Raw genomic sequence first — 16,463 nt, forward strand, 5'->3', positions numbered from 1 at the left:
ATTTAACAGACGTGAGTTTCTGATATTTGCTGGCCCACTTTAGCAACGAGATTGAGGGGAAGGTTGAGGGGAAGAGTGGCCAGGCATTTGCCCCACAGTTGGCTTGCCTCCTCCTTCTGGTTGTGGCTAAACTGGCACCTTCAGGGCATGGTCTTCAGGACTCACCTGCTATAGGAACACTCATTTTTTTCTACTATTTTTCTCTATCTTAGCAGTTACCTTCACAGAATTTACCTCAGGGGCTTTCCTGGTGGTCAGTGGTTAGGGCTCTGTGCTTCCACGGCAGGAGGCATGGGTTTGATCCTTGGTCAGGGAACTGAGGCAAAAAACAAAACAAAACAGAATTAACTTCAGATTGTAATTATTTGCCTGGTTTGTTTGAGTTCCAGATTAAACTGGAAACTCTGTAAAGGAAGCACATCCAGCTGGTTCACTGTTGTTTCCAGGTGCCTAGAGCAAGTCTGGCTCGGGGTAACACACACTCGTGATGATGGGTAAGGTGAGAAGGAGACAGAAGAAGCTCCAAGAAAAAAAAATCACTGTAGAATGGGGCAAACAGCTCACATTTCCAACACCCCAAAGCCATAGCTGTGCACAGTAAAAGAACCAATGAAAAGGTAAAACTATGTTCCATAAAATAAGTTTAAGAAGAAAGGAACGTGACCGAGGCAGTAAAAATATGATCAAATAACATGGTTAAAGCCAGGTGACTCCACAGCTATAGGAAATCCTAGTTAACTGGAAAAATCAACCAACTCAACATGATTCTTCAAATGAGACCTGACAGGTCACTCTTTCACCAACTCATTCACCAGTTCATTTCACAACAAATATATACGGTGTCTAGCAAATATCAAACAAAAGCTTTTCTGGAAATTGCTGGGAATTTTAAACAGCAGATAACATCCTCCTCCTCTTCCTCTTCACTGACTAATAACTGAAAATATTTAAGAAAAAAATCTATTCTCCTTCAGTTCAGTTCAGTTCAGTTCAGTCACTCAGTCGTGTCCGACTCTTTGCGACCCCATGAATCACAGCACGCCAGGCCTCCCTGTCCGTCACCAACTCCCGGAGTTCACTCAAACTCATGTCCATCGAGTCGGTGATGCCATCCAGCCATCTCATTCTCTGTCGTCCCCTTCTCCTCCTGCCCCCAATCCCTTCCAGCATCAGAGTCTTTTCCAGTGAGTCAACTCGTCGCATGAGGTGGCCAAAGTATTGGAGTTTCCGCTTTAGCATCAGTCCTTCCAATGAACACCCAGGATCGATCTCCTTTAGAATGGACTGGTTGGATCTCCTTGCCCTTTAAAAAAAAGAGAAAAGAAAAGCAGCTTGGCTGCTGTTTCCGCCTGAGACCAGGTGTCTTGGTCTGTCTGCTCTAGTCCCATTCTGGGTCCTTTTTGCACCTGACGTAGAACTCCAAGGCAAATGACTTTTATACCAAGCACAACCTCTACTCTTCAATCCTCACTTCCATGTACACACATGGAAGTGTGTACTTTATAAAGTGTCCCCTTTATAATCATTTCATGAAAAGATACAATGCAGTTCACATAGTAGAGACTCAGTAACCATCTGCAATGGACATGAATTTGTGCAAACTCCAGGAAATAGAGAAACTCAGGGGAACATGGAACGCTGCAGTCCATGGGGTCACGGAGAGTCGGACACAACTTAGTGACTGAACAATAACGATGAGCAGCTAAACAAACACACCCACAGAGTGGGTGTTCTCTCTCAGGGAACATATCTCCCCCATCTTGTCTTCCTCAGATGGAATGCCTCCTGCTTATCGCTCAGGTCCTGCAGTCCCTGGGCCATAAGCCAGCAGTACTTCGGGAAACTCTCATGATCACTAGAACCCTTCTGAGCCACTTCCTGCTTGTCCCCAGTCTGGCCCAGATCGCTGCCTGCCTCACTCCCCCCACTCCTGGGACATCAGTTCCATCTAAATCTAGGACACGGTGGGCTGTGAGAGATGAAGCAGTTTTGTCTTTGCACTTGAGAGCTGTCTATCTCAAGGGTAAAGAAAGTTGAACATTCCTGTTGATTTTTTTCAACTCCAGTAATTCCAATGTTTTCCCTGCAAGGCAGCTCAGTGAAACAGAAAAAGAGCAGTAACTCAGTTGTCTAGAAAACATGGTGGTTACATGCCCTGGGTCTGCCCCTCACTAGGACCCATAGGGTCTTCGCCTCTCTGAGTAGAAGGTCATCACCATTTACTCTAAAAACGCTATGTGTGTGTTTTTCATCCTAACTCATATTGGTTCTATTGATCAATATATGGAATTTTCTCTTGGGAAAGAACAGTTTGCTGATATGGCAGGTGTCTAAGAGTTCTTCCTGCTGAATTATCATCAAAACAAGACAGAGCCCCACAGTTGTCGGCTGTCCAGTAAGGTTCCACAGAGATACCTAACGTGATGAAGTGTTTCTTTGATGTTTCTCAGTCTCAGTCTTTGCTTGATTCTTGGAGCTTTGTTTCCATGCAGACCCTTCTAGCAAATATTTTTATATTTATATCATTATGTCCCATGGCATTATTGAAGTTCAACAAACAGCACTTTTGAACAGGAGCAAATTTGAATGGCTAGCATTTATTTGCCTGGGTGATGATAATTAGCTCTATAATTCACTTCTTTGTCCTGGCTAGTGCTGAAATCTCATGGCCCTGGCCTGGGATTAGATTTCCTAATCATTCAAAGGGAAATTCGGAGATGATCTCTACTTCACTGTGGAGACGAGCATCTGAAGGACGTGTGTGCATGCTGAGTTGTTTCAGTCGTGTCTGACTTTTGGAGACCCCAGGGGCTGTAACCCACCAGCTTTCTCTGTCCTTGGGATTCTCCAGGGATTGAACCCATGTCTTTTACATCTCCAGCACTGGCAGGCAGGTTCTTTACTGCTCGCACCACCTGAGAAGTCCCATAGTGAAAGTGAAGTGAAATTGAATTCGCTCAGTTGTGTCAGACTCTTTGTGATCCCGTGGGCTGTAGCCCACCAGGCTCCTCCCTCCATGGGATTCTGCAGGCAAGAATACTGGAGTGGGCTGCCATTTCCTTCTCCAGGGGATCTTCTGGACCCAGGGATCAAACCCAGGTCTCCCACATTGCAGGCAGACACTTTAACCTCTGAGCCACCAGAGAAGTCCCATACTCTCCCCTAATTCTTGAATATGAAGCAACAGCTCTTACAAATCCTTCATTAAATAACCATTTAGCTATCAAGGTCATGGAACAGAATGAGATGAAGGACTCAGTCATTTAAAGATAGGCTTTATTTATTTATTTTTAAAAGCAACATTCATTGTCACTGTTACAACTGCTTCTGCTGACAGGAAAGGGAAACATCACCACCTAGTTTCTTTCTGCCCAAGTGTTAGAGTGAAGTGACAAGGTAGGTGATTAAATAGTTAATCCCACTGGGGGACTGTAAGTAGGAAAAAGTATGGGCGACTCTTATAAGTTAATGATTACTCAAGAAACCAGGCTTGCTTGACCACAAAATCAAGCAGGCTTGCTTAGCAACAAAACCATGCAGCAGAAGGACGAGACATGCCCCCAAACAATAAAACAACGGTGGCATGAGACCCACCTCCTGCCCAGTGAACTCAGTAAGTTAATGATCCTTAGGATATAAAAAGCAATCATTTGGGGACCCAGTTTGACCATGTAGGGACAAGGAAACTCTCCTGCCCAACCTGGAGGCAAAGCTGATGATGGAAACATGACCTCTACTCTAGAAAGACAAATTCTTCTCCCCCTCTCCACTTTTCCTTTGATTATAGAACTGTAACCCACTAAGTTCTTGGGTGCAGCATTTCTCACCCACCTGCTTGTAAGCCTCACAGCATCCTATTTTAATAAATCACTTTCTATCTATCACTTTGCTCTCACTGAATTCTTCTCTGTGCTGAGACATAAAGAACTCTGGCACCAGAGCTCTTCGGAGCCCTAAAACACCACCAATCAGTTTCACAAGCAGAAGGTTTTTTCAGCAGGTTCTGTATCTAGAGCTGAAATTTTTACCAAGTCACAAAGTCTGACTTGGGGTAAACATCCCCAAGCAAGAAGACTGACAGTAGATGGGGTCAGGGGGCAGGGGTGGTGGTGGTGGGGGGTGGTCTCTGCTCTGAACTCACAGAGACTCCCTGTCTCCATTCCCTCAGGCAGGTTGACCTGGGGAAAGATTACCTGTTGAGCATGCCCTGTACATTCTTTGGTTCCTTGAACTGCAGACCAGAAGCTGCTCATGATGCTGGGTCCAGCCCAGGGAGAAATCACTCCCTTTCCATCAGCATCCACGAGGCAAAATAATCAGATATCAATTACTTGGCTGAGTGAGGATGAAATATAATTGAACTTGACCTTGTGGCTGGCTCAATTTTTGTAGCTTTGGATTGGCATTTATCTAGCCCTGCAGCAGCGAGCTCTTTTCCCGTGAATGGTGGTTAATTAGAATGGTTTTGTTTTCCTTAATGGATTGATAATTCTTCCTATTACATTTAAAAATAATTTTTAAACATTTGTTTCCTCGGGAGAAAAATGGCATCAATAGAAGGGGACAGTGGTAAAAGCCAGGCATAGACTGTTTCTAATGCCGGAATTTTCTAACAGTATATTTCTAATGCTATTAATCTAGAAAGCTGCCAGACATTTCACAGTGGTATTTCGAGGGTTCAAGGGATCTCACCATTAGCCTATGTCTCAGGCTCGGGGAATGGCTTAGTAATGCTTTTAGGAGGCAGATTCAGACATTGGATTGCTGTTTTTATGTTTTCCACATACTGTGTAATTGACTAGTGTAGTCACCCTCTTCTTCCTCTAATGTAGGACGCAGTGGGTCCCCAGGTACTCATGCTAGCATGCAAAGATGACCTCGGTTCACTTTGGCCTCTTCCTCAATCTCGCAAAAACTTGGGGAGCTACAATGTGTTGGCCTGTTTTCTCCTCTGTTCTTTTTCCTGCAGGAAATGGTATTTTAGTGGGCTTAGTATGTGTCAGGAACTATTTCAAGAGCTAAACATGTATTCATTCCTTTTATCCTCACAACAGTCCTGGTAGGGACTCTAAGTGCTCCCATTTAAAAGATGAAGTAGTTGAGGCCCAGAGGATTTAAGTAATATATCCAATTTCATAGTAGATGGGAGTCAGGTAGGATTCCAACCTAGGTTCTCTGACTCTTGTGCCCATGCTCTTCACCATTCATAAACAGAGATTAGTGAGCAGACATTACATTTCAGCTCCGTGATAAGAGTAGAAATATCAGTGATATAAAGATCTGTGGGGAAAAACCAAATATATGGTCTCGAACACTCAGGTCAGTTGCCTCTAGAGATTGCTTTGCGTGTGTGTGTGCTCAGTTGCTTCAGCCTAGGGACTGTAGCCCACCAGGCTCCTCTCTGTCCATGGGATTCTCCAGGCAAAAATACTGGAGCAGTTTGCCATTTCCTCCTTCAGGGGACCTTCCTGACCCTGGGACTGAACCACATCTCCTACATTGCAGGCAGATTCTTTACCATTGGGCCACAGGTGAGCCCTAGAGATTGCTTTCAGTCAGTTCAGTTCAGTTCAGTCGCTCAGTCGTATCCGACTCTCCGCGACCCCATGAATCACAGCACGCCAGGCCTCCCTGTCCATCACCAACTCCCGGAGTTCACTCAAACTCATGTCCACTTTAGTTTGCACTAAAAAACAAAGAGACAGAGAGAGAGAGAGAGAGAGAGAGAGAGAACTCCTAAAAACAAACAAAGTTACAGTGCATTGCTTAGTCCTTGAAACCTACCCTCTACCCACAGCCCAGGTCTTCTGCTACTGCTTATCTGGGAGGCTCACGTCTCTTCATAGTTGTAACCTGTATCTTCCATACTCATCAGGACACATCCTTTCTCCAGATTGCTGGTCCTCAAGGAAATGAGCTCATCTCTTCGGTTCTTCAAGCCCCTCCTCCGGCCTCTCCCCATCAATGCACAGGCAGTCCTGATCCCCACCCATCTCTCCCAGTGGGATGCTGGCTTTCTCCCCTCACCTTAGTTTTCTCCCAAGCTCAGACAGTAAAGAATCTGCCTGCAGTGCAGGAGACCCGGGTTTGATCCCTGGGTTGGGAAGATCCCCTGGAGAAGGAAATGGCAACCCACTCCAGTATTCTTTCCTGGAAAATCTCATGGACAGAGGAGCCTGGTGGGCTGCAGTCCATGGGGTCGCAAAGAGTCAGGCATGACAGTGCGACTAACACTAACTAAACACCTCATCTCATATGGTCTCTTTGTCTTTGATTAGCCACTGTTTACCACCCAAACCTAAATAGAAAGGAGCCCAAATGCTAACCACCCAATACTGGGCTCCTGAGGGTCACATATTGGGGTCAATGACCCAGTTGTCTCTGTACCTCCTGGGTGTCCTTGGTCTACCTGCCCATTGCCTCTCCCACCTGCAAAGCAGGTGCCCCGGGGCGGTCTATAAAGGGAAAGAAAAGCTGAGCACAACCAGAGGCCAGGAAGGGCCTGTCTAAATGGGACATTAAGACATCCTCTCAAGTCTACGACATCACTGTTGCCACTGGGGAACCATCGATTCTTGTTCAGAATTTCAAGCAGGAGCTCGAGCGGAGTTTCTGAAGCATGGCACAGGACGCTCGTTTGATACAGACAAATAGAGGCAAATGTTAAACTAAATCAGAGAATATTTAAAGGAATATATGTCTCACTAGCAACCTCAACTCACTGTATGTAAAACTGAGGGTATCGTTTCCAGCTAAAACACTTGCTTGCCTCCCAGTCTTGGCAGCCACTGGCTTCCTTAATTTCTCCTTTTCCTTCTCATCCCATCAGCAAGTCCTGCTCGTGCCACTGCTAATGGCACCTAAATCCTTCCATTCGCCTTCATCTCCATTCTCATCCCCTCGTCCGTGTCACCATCAACCTCACCTGCACTCACCCACCAGCTTCCTAACTGGTCTTCCTATTCCACTTTGCCCCTCCACGTCCATTCTCCACACAATAGCCAGAGCAACCTTTGGAAAACATATATTGGATCCCATGACTACCCTGTTTAATGCTCTCCAAAGTCTTCTGATTTCATGTGAAATAAACTCAAACTCATTACCATAGCTCAGAGGGCTCTGCAGTTGCAGACATTGCCAACCTCTCAGTCTTCATCACATGCCCCTCTCTGCCTTGATCCCAAACTGTAGCCACACCAGACTTTGTCTCTTTGTTGTCCTCAACTCTGGATCTCCAAGCCAAATATTCCCTCGGCCTGGAACACTCTTCCACAGGAATCCACGTGGTTGGCTTCAAATCATTCATGCCTCAACTCAGATGGTATCTAGAAAATCACAGTGGGCTACAGATTTGAACCATGCATTTCTCACCGATGTTGGATGGCAGTATGTTTCCTAAGTGAGTTCCTAGTGAGTCCAAGAATTCACCAATGAACACAGCCAAGAAAGAGTATCTATGCAGAGAGATCTCCTCTGACCTCAAGTCTAAACTACCCAATGTTTATAAAGAAGATGTGGTACACACACAATGCAATAGTACGCTGCCAAAAAATGAGTGAAATTATGCCATTTGCAGCAATGTGGATGGGCCTAGAAATTATCACACTAAGTGAAACAAGTCAGAAAGAGAAAGAAAAATATCATGTGATATCACTTATATGTGGAATCTAAAAAAATGAAACAAATGAACTTATTTACAAAACAGAAATAGACTCTCAGACACAGAAAACAAACCTATGGCTACCCAAAGGGGAAATTGGGAGGAGGGATAAATTAGGAGTTAGGGATTAACAGATACACACTACTATATATTTTTTATGGAAAACCCAGAGAAGAGAAACATCCAAGAGTCCAACTCCAATAGCCCATGGTTCTGTAAGGAAAGTGGCTTTGCTGTCCCCTTCTGAATCATAAACCTAATAAGCCCAGGAACTGTGCTCTACAACCGACAGCCATTATAAAGATATCAAAGTCAGCCCATAGATTAAAAAATAATCAATCTGTGAATAAGTACATTGAGGTGGGAGATCAGAACTCAAAGAACTGATACACTATCTTCTTGGAAAAACTACAGTTCAAGAAGGAACTTGAGATTTCCAAATGAAAGAGAAGACTGGAATTTGTGTGCAGTTTTTTTTTTTTTAATTTCATCCCAAAGTTGACAGCTGGCCAAAGAGTTTTCCAGCTTATTGCCTCTTTCCTAGTTTCAGGTTGAAACTATATTTGGTTTGATTATATAAGAAAAAAAGAAAAGAGACTTTGGCCTGAATAACAAACTACAGGACGCTTCTTACTAAAGGTGCACATAGAGGTATTGTTTTTATATCTAAAATAAGGTCATTTACATAAACACACATAAAACATGCCAGCATGGCATGTGCCTTCTTTTCCCAGGTCCTTTGCCTGAGGATACAGAGCTGATGGGCTGGTCTATATTGGACCCAGACACTGAGAAAACCCAGGTTTCCCAGGAACTTAAGAGCTACTCTGTCTTGACTCAACATGTCTCGCAGTTCAGCTGCCACACGTGGTTCCCTGCTTGTAATTCAGTCACCATTCAGGCTTCAACTTTGTCTACACAAAGAAGAGGTAGCCTCTCCAGAGCTCCAAGGATGTAAGGGATCAGAGACAGTAGTTCAGCTGCTGGCATTCTGTGTACAACCATGCAAAGAGCCCTGGGAGCTACCCTTGAAATACCTGGTCCCAGGTTTAACTTTATACAGCCCTCTGGGGACTTGAGGGTCTGCTGAGATGGTAAGTTACACCTAGGCCCTCTGATCAGCCTGCCATGTGAGTGCAACTTGGATGTAGAGTCTAAGATTTCCAACCCCAAATCAGAACCTATGGACTGGAACATGATCTGATAAATGAGTCAGTCCTGGCGTATTAATCCCTATTTGTATCACTTTAATCACTTATGGGAAAATTTAGCACAGTGGTTTAAAATTCTAGCTTAATAGGGAAAGATGTGTATGTCAACTTCCAACACGTCAGTCATTCTCTACCTTACTGTCCTATTTGTTTTTTTCATTAATGATCTGAGTTTATATTATTTATTTGCTTACAGGTCCTTGACTGTTTCTTCCCACTAGAAAGTCAGACCTACAAGGATAGGAACTTCATCTTACCCACCGCTACCTCTACTCAGAACGGCATCTGGCATATAGTAGGTGTTCAAACAATAATCATGGAATGAACAAAATATTCAAAACTAGTCAAAGTGTTTTTGGTCAGGGGGCAGGAACCCAACTTTGTTAAATTCCCCTCACATGTTCCATTCTCGCTCGTAATAGTCAACACCAAGACAGGGGTGTTAACCCCAATTTACACCTGAAGAGACAGTACATCTTCTTAGGAAGTCAGCAAAACACAAAGCAGAAACCAGAATAATAGCTTTTTGTCTCTGGGCTGAGATGATCTCTTGAAGGAGGATAATGAGAGAAACCAGAGAAGGAATGACTGATTTTTAACTGCGAACAAGATGGTCAATCAGAAACCAGAGCTTTGCAGAGGTTCGGCCTCACCCTGGGCAGCTCAAAGTTTGCCAGCCTGACTATCCTTTAAAATTCTGCTCAAATGTCCACTTTCACCTGAGGTTTATTATTCCTAAGACATTGTCATTAAGTTTTCTTCCTTTCTGGAGCATGCATTCCACATACCCAGACAGAGAAGGCTTTGGCAAGTGGAGGGCATGTCTGATGTATCTGTAAGTGGTGGGGTTGTTGGTCCAGCGTGTGGTATGCTACCTAGGTGCCCAAAGTCCTCCACCCACAAACCTCTGCTCCGACAAACCCACCATGCCCATATGCCTACCATTAGAATTCCACGTTTGGTTGAAGCATGTTTTCAGAAGGTACTTGTTAAAGTAAAGACTGATTTATTTACTTAACCTTACCTAGGAAAGGATGCATGACTATGGGCCAAGGAACTTGGTTGAGGTGGCAGAGTCTGGAGTTCTAGCCGCTGATCTTACAGGGACGGGCTTCCCTGGGAATTGTGCAGCGTGATGGCATGTGGTCATGGGAGCATGAATCCAAAGATACATCAAAAACCCAAGGATTGGTCTGCAATCAGCCAGGCATGCTTATCACCTCGTAACAGCCCAGACTTTGTGCTGTCCTGATTCTTACCAGCAAAGATCTGGCTCGTGGGTAAACAATATCCAGAAGTCTGGGAACGGTTCATAAAAACTGGGTTAATGGGGCTGAGAAATAAGGAAGTAGGGTGCACAGCAGTCCTTAGTACCGAGGAAACCAAAACGTGGGTCGGGAATCAGAACTGGGGCACTGAGTTTTGTCAGAGACTGACTTCAGGCTGCACTGCTGCCTTATTCGTGCTCAGTGACCTAGTTCCTTACAAGTTCTAAGTGAAAGTGAGCAGGAGCCTCACCTTTGCTTTCATCCAACAGCTCTAGAGACCCACCTTCTCCCGTGCCCTCTGGCTTCCCCAGTGGAATCCCCTTCTCCCCCTCCTTGCTGAGTATCTAGTGCAAACGGTCTGTTCAGGTACACACTTCTGTTTGGTATTACTGATTAGTAACAGTTGGTATATTTATAGGCATAAAATGCAAATTACCTACCTTCCATTAGATATTCATTTCCATTTTAAAAACTGATACCACAATTTCCCCTTGTCTTCAAGCAAAGTGAGAGTCCCCTTTTATGAATTCTCATTGTATGTTAGGCTTGCCTTTCATAACTTTTGCCACAAAGGTAAATGAATGATTGTGCAGTGACTTGTGTGGCATCTGCAAAGACAGGAACTATATCTTAGTCATTAATTTACCCCTTAGCACATAATAGAGCACCTGGCACACAGCAGGTGTTCATAAATATTACACAAATGAATCCGTGGATGAAAGAGGCATGGCTAACGTTGGGACTCAACTTTGGGACCGAGATTTCTTCACTAAGGGAAGGCTGGATGAGAATGGATACATGTATATGTATAGCTTTGTGTATGCTGTATGTATAGTCCCTTTAACGTCCGCCTGAAACTATCACAACATTGTTAGTTGGCCATATGCCAATACAAAATAAAAAGTTTTAAAAAAAAGATTTCTCCACTAGACCCAACATAGTCCTGGGGTTAAAAGGTTTACCAGTTGGCCCATTCCATTTACCCACCAGCTTGGGATTAAGTGCCTGCTTTTTATTTCCAGCCTTTTGACAATATCTGGTCATCTTTGATATTACCTCCTTTTCTCACCCTGATTTTTTTTTAAATACAAGTTTTATTTATTTTAAAATTACGTTTTACTGGAGTATAGTTGCTTTACAATGTTGTGTTAGTTTCTCCTGTATAGCAAAGTGAATCCGCCACAAGGATACACATATCCCCTCCCTTAAGGGATGTTTTCAAGCATACAAGCTGTAGACAACAGGGTAATCACCCACTCACCCACCCATACCTCAAAATACTTGTCTACATTTTTTTAATTGGTTTTTTAAAATTAATTTATTTTTTATTGAAGGATAATTGCTGTACAGAATTTTGCTGTCTTCTGTGAAACCTCAACATGAATCAGTCACAGGCATACATATATCCCCTCCCTTTTGAACCCCCCTCCCATCTTCCTCCCCATCCCAACCCTCTAGGTTGATACAGAGCCCCTGTTTGAGTTCCCTGAGACATACAGCAGATTCCTGTTGACTATCTATTTTCCATATGGTAATGTAAGTTTACATGTTACTCTTTTCATACATCTCACCCTCTTCTCCCCTCTCCCCATGTCCATAAGTCTTTTCTCTATGTCTGTTTCTCCACTGTTGTCCTATAAATAAATTCTTCAGTACGATTTTTCTAGATTCCGTATATATGTATTCAGTTCAGTTCAGTTTAGTCGCTTAGTCATGTCCGACTCTTTGCGACCCCATGAACCACAGCACGCCAGGCCTCCCTGTCCATCACCAACTCCCAGAGTTCACTCAAACTCATGTCCATCGAGTTGGTGATGCCATCCAGCCATCTCATTCTCTGTCGTCCCCATCTCCTCCTACCCTCAATCCCTCCTAGCATCAGACTCTTTCCCAGTGAGTTAACTCGTCGCATAAGGTGGCCAAAATATTGGAGCTTCAGCTTTAGCATCAGTCCTTCCAATGAACACCCAGGACTGATCTCCTTTAGAATGGACTGGTTGGATCTCCTTGCAGTCCAAGGGACTCACAAGAGTCTTCTCCAACACCACAGTTCAAAAGCATCAATTCTTCATCGATCAGCTTTCTTCACAGTCCAACTCTCACATCCATACATGACCACGGGAAAAACCATAGCCTGGACTAGACGGACCTTGGTTGGCAAAGTAATGTCTCTGCTTTTTAATATGCTATCTAGGCTGGTCATAACTTTCCTTCCAAGGAGTAAGCGTCTTTTAATTTCATGGCTGCAATCAGCATCCACAGTGATTTTGGAGCCCAAAAAATATAGAATACGGTATTTATCCTTCTCTTTCTGACTCTCCTCACTCTGGATACTAGGTTCTAGGTTCATCCACCTCATTAGAACTGACTCAAATGCATTCCTTTTTATGGCTGAGTAATATTCCGTTGTGTACAGATACCACAACTTCTTTATCCATTCATCTGTCGATGGACATCTAGGTTGAAAAATATAGAACACTTTACAAATTTGCATGTCATCCTTGTGCAGGGGCCACGCTAATCTTCTCTGCATTGTTCCAATTTTATGTGCTGCTGAAGCAAGCACTGATATTTTTGTCCATTTTCCTATCTTTGGAATTCAAGTTCTTCCATCTATCCTCTCTGGCTTCTGATGTGGGCCTGGCCTTCTTATTTAAAGGGCAATGAATACCAATTTTCCTTAGTTTATTTTATCCCTGCATAGGCTGTTGTTCCTATATTTTGAGGCCACCAGTGTTGGGCTATCTCGTTTTCACTGAACACCTGTGAACCCTTATCCAGTTCCTCCAGAGGTTCTTCTGCCAATCCGGTCTAACTGAAAACCCTACGGCCTGTAATCTCTGTAGAATTCACCTTACTTGTTTATGTGTTAGCTCCAAGGGACATTTATTCAATATTTACTTACCTTATAACATAGTGTGGGGGAGGAAGACATTTTCCTTTACCCCTCTAGGTTCTTCTGGCTGGTCTAAGAACCAAATTGACATGAGACATATTAACAGGAGAAAATCGAACAAAAGTTTAGTAACAGGAATACATGGGAGAGATCAAGGAGAATCGATGAACTTGTCAAAATGGCCCAAGCCCTCACCTTAAACACCATCTTCAGCTAAAGACAAAAAAGGATGCAGAGGGTAAGAGGGTGAATAATGGGAGGTTATCAGGAAGGGCGCAGTAAACAACTGCAAGGTTGTTGTGCAGATTTAAGTCATTGCCTTCTTCATGGTTCAGAGTTTCTAGAGATTTGGTCATCTTCCTCTTCTTGATACCTGGAGGGAGACACCCCTACATTTAGAGATTTCCCTTACAGATATAAACATTCCTTACAAAAGAGTAACTCCTACTTAGCTTTAAGAATTTTTCACATGTCTGCTGTTTCTTAGAAAATAATCATCTTAAAATAGTTAAAATGCTAAGGAGACATTTAAAAAATTAATTCATTTATTTTAATTGGGGGATAATTACTTTACAATATTGTGGTGGTTTTTGCCATACATGGACATGAACCAGCCACGGGTGCACATGTGTCTGCTTCCATCCTGAAACCCCCTCCCACCGCATCCCTCTGGGTTGTCCCAGAGCACGGGCTTTGAGTGCTCTGCTTCATGCATCGAACTTGGACTGGTCATCTTTTTTTTTTTTTTAAAGGAGAGGCTCTTTTGTAATAGAATAAGGGAGACAGAGGGACTTCCCTGGTGGGCCAATGGCTAAGACTTTGTGCTCCTAATGCAAGGGACCCAGGTTCAATCCTTGGTTGGGGAACTACATTCAATGTGTCACACCTAAGACCAGCCAAATAAGTAAATAAATACTGAAAGAAGAAGAAGGGAGAGAGAATTGGAATGATATGTAAGACAAGGACATCAAGCAAAGTTAAAGATTACTGGGCCAGCCAGAAGGCACAAGCCAGCAATGTGACCATGGACAATTCACTTAACTTTTCTGAGCTACAGCTTCCAAATATACAAAACAAAGCAATAAGATAGTTTCTTAAGTCCTTTCCAGCCTGTATGATTCTCTAGTATTTTAAGTTTTAAAAGAAAGTTCTCAGTATAAATATTCTTTCAAGAATAGTGGTTAATTGCCCAAGCTTTAGCACAAGCAGAATTCTGTGTTAATTTCCTCACATTCCAGGTTGGATTTCCACTTGTGCCTTTGACAAAGTAAGTATTGGCTTTTTAGAATTTTTTAATTACCTTGAGACTAGTGTATTGACGTGGTTCTCAGAACAGTCTTAGCATACTGGGAACTTATGACTCTAGCAATGTAACAGTAGGTTATTCATTCTTTGGTGTTTAGTTTGACATTTATTTTTCTTTTTCAGCCATATTGACTTATATATCATTAGCCCCCAAATGCACCAAAGGGCAATTGCATTGATTATTTTAGTTCTACTCAGTTATTGCTTCAAAATTCATCTTTTACAGCAAAACTTCCCTTGTCAACAGGCCAGAAGAGCTGAGTTTGCATCATAGTCATACCTTCCAATCAAGTGCAGAGACTACTTTAAAAGTAACAGGAGTAAATCACAAGATAGGAGAAACACTTGCTAAATGGTAAATGATTTTGGAAACTTTTATTTGAGAATAGGAGAGGAATGAATGGAGCTACTGAACTGAATTGTATTAGAGAAGGAAAAAAGTGTAAACCAATTCCTGCAAAACTGTACAATTTTCATTGAAAAATCTCCTTGATTAATTACATGTCACACAACATGGGTTAATCTAAGATTCAAGTAGCCCAAAGGTTTCTAAGAACCCAGCAGAGAGAGAATCTTTTGGGTAGCAAGACTATGTCTGAATAGGGTATCTTTTCTCCCATGTGGTCAGAGCCTAGAAAAAAAGAAGAGTAAGAAAATCTCTCTCACCGAGGAATTTAAATATTTTTGGTAAACTGTTCTTTTGAAGTTTATTTTTTCTAACTGAGGCTCCAATCTGGGGGAGATTGGGTTTGTATAGAGGGGGTCTCCCACCATCATCTTTAGCTGTTTTTGTTCTTCAGTTGCTAAGTTGTGTCTGACTCTTCGTGACCCAATGAACTGCAACATGCCAAGCTTTCCTGTCCTCCACTATCTCCTGGAGTTTGCTCAAATTCATGTTCATTGAGTTGGTGATGCCATCCAACAATCTCATCCTCTGCCTCCCCTTTCTCCTTTTGCCTTCAATCCTTCTCAGCATCAGGATCCTTTCCAGTGAGTTTGCTCTTCACATCAGGTGGCCCAAGTACTGGAGCTTCAGCTCCCGCATCAGTCCTTCCAATGAATATTCAGGACTCATTTCCTTTAGGATGGACTGGTTTGATTTCCCTCATTGTTGACTGGTTTGAACTTCATCATCTTATCCTTCTTAAATATCTGTCACAGTATTAAAGTGTTTTTAGCTGCAAATGAAGAGAAACAGTAACTGGTGGTTCTAACCCTAAACTGAAACCATTTTCCCCACAGTCTTTCTGCTGGGTTTGTGTGGTGAGTGTTACTTTCATAATTAACCAGTCGTCTTATCTCAGACAAAAGAAGGATCAGTCACAATGTGGCAAAAGCAGACAACAAAAAAATAAGAACTAAGCCACAAAAGTAAAAATAAACAAATGAGACTCCACCAAACTAAAAAGCCTCTGCACAGCAAAGGAACCGTCGATAGAATGAAAAGACAACCTACATAATAGAAGAAATGTTTGCATCATATATCTGATCAGAATAGCTATTATCAACAAGGTAAAAAATCACAAGTGTTTATAAGAATGTGGGGAAAAGGTAAACTTGTGCATTTGTGGTGAGAATGTAAACTGGTGCAGCCACTATGGAAAACAGTGCAGGGGTTCTTTAAAAGCTGAAAAATAGAACTACCACATGATCCAGCAATCCCACTTCTAGTTTTCTTTCTGAAAGAAACAAAACACTGTTTTGATAAAGACGTCTGCAGCTTCATGTTCATTGCAGTGTTATTTATATAATGGAATATTATTCAGCCATGAAAAAGAAGGAAATTCTGACTTTTGCTACAAGACGGATGGATCTGGAGGGCATTATGCTAAGTGAAGTGAGTCAGACAGAGAAAGACAAATGCTGTATGATGTTTTATAATGAACTGATAGACACAGAGAATAGACCAGTGGTTGACAGAGGCAGGGGGTGGAGGGTTTGCAAAAAAATGGGTGTGCGTGACCAAAAGGTACAAACTTCGAGTTACAAGACAAATAAGTTCTGGAGATAAAATGTGCAGCATGGTTACTATAGTGAACAATACTGTGTTGTATATTTGAAAGTTGCTAAGACAGTACATCTTGAAAGTTCTCATCACATGCATTCCTACTGTAACTAAATAT

General features: G+C 42.7%; 1 non-coding gene across 1 annotated transcript; it reads right to left on the reverse strand.

Annotated features, from left to right (window-relative positions):
* Positions 1 to 12,603: 12,603 nt before the first annotated feature.
* Positions 12,604 to 12,705, reverse strand: LOC129549473 (U6 spliceosomal RNA). The gene has a single exon (XR_008684574.2). It is a non-coding gene; the product is annotated as a U6 spliceosomal RNA (small nuclear RNA).
* Between the last annotated feature and the right edge of the window lie 3,758 nt (positions 12,706 to 16,463).

The sequence above is a fragment of the Moschus berezovskii genome, chromosome 26 (genome assembly GCF_049115385.1).
Source record: "Moschus berezovskii isolate FMDL1 chromosome 26, NW_MosBer_1.0, whole genome shotgun sequence".
Taxonomy (NCBI): domain Eukaryota; kingdom Metazoa; phylum Chordata; class Mammalia; order Artiodactyla; family Moschidae; genus Moschus; species Moschus berezovskii.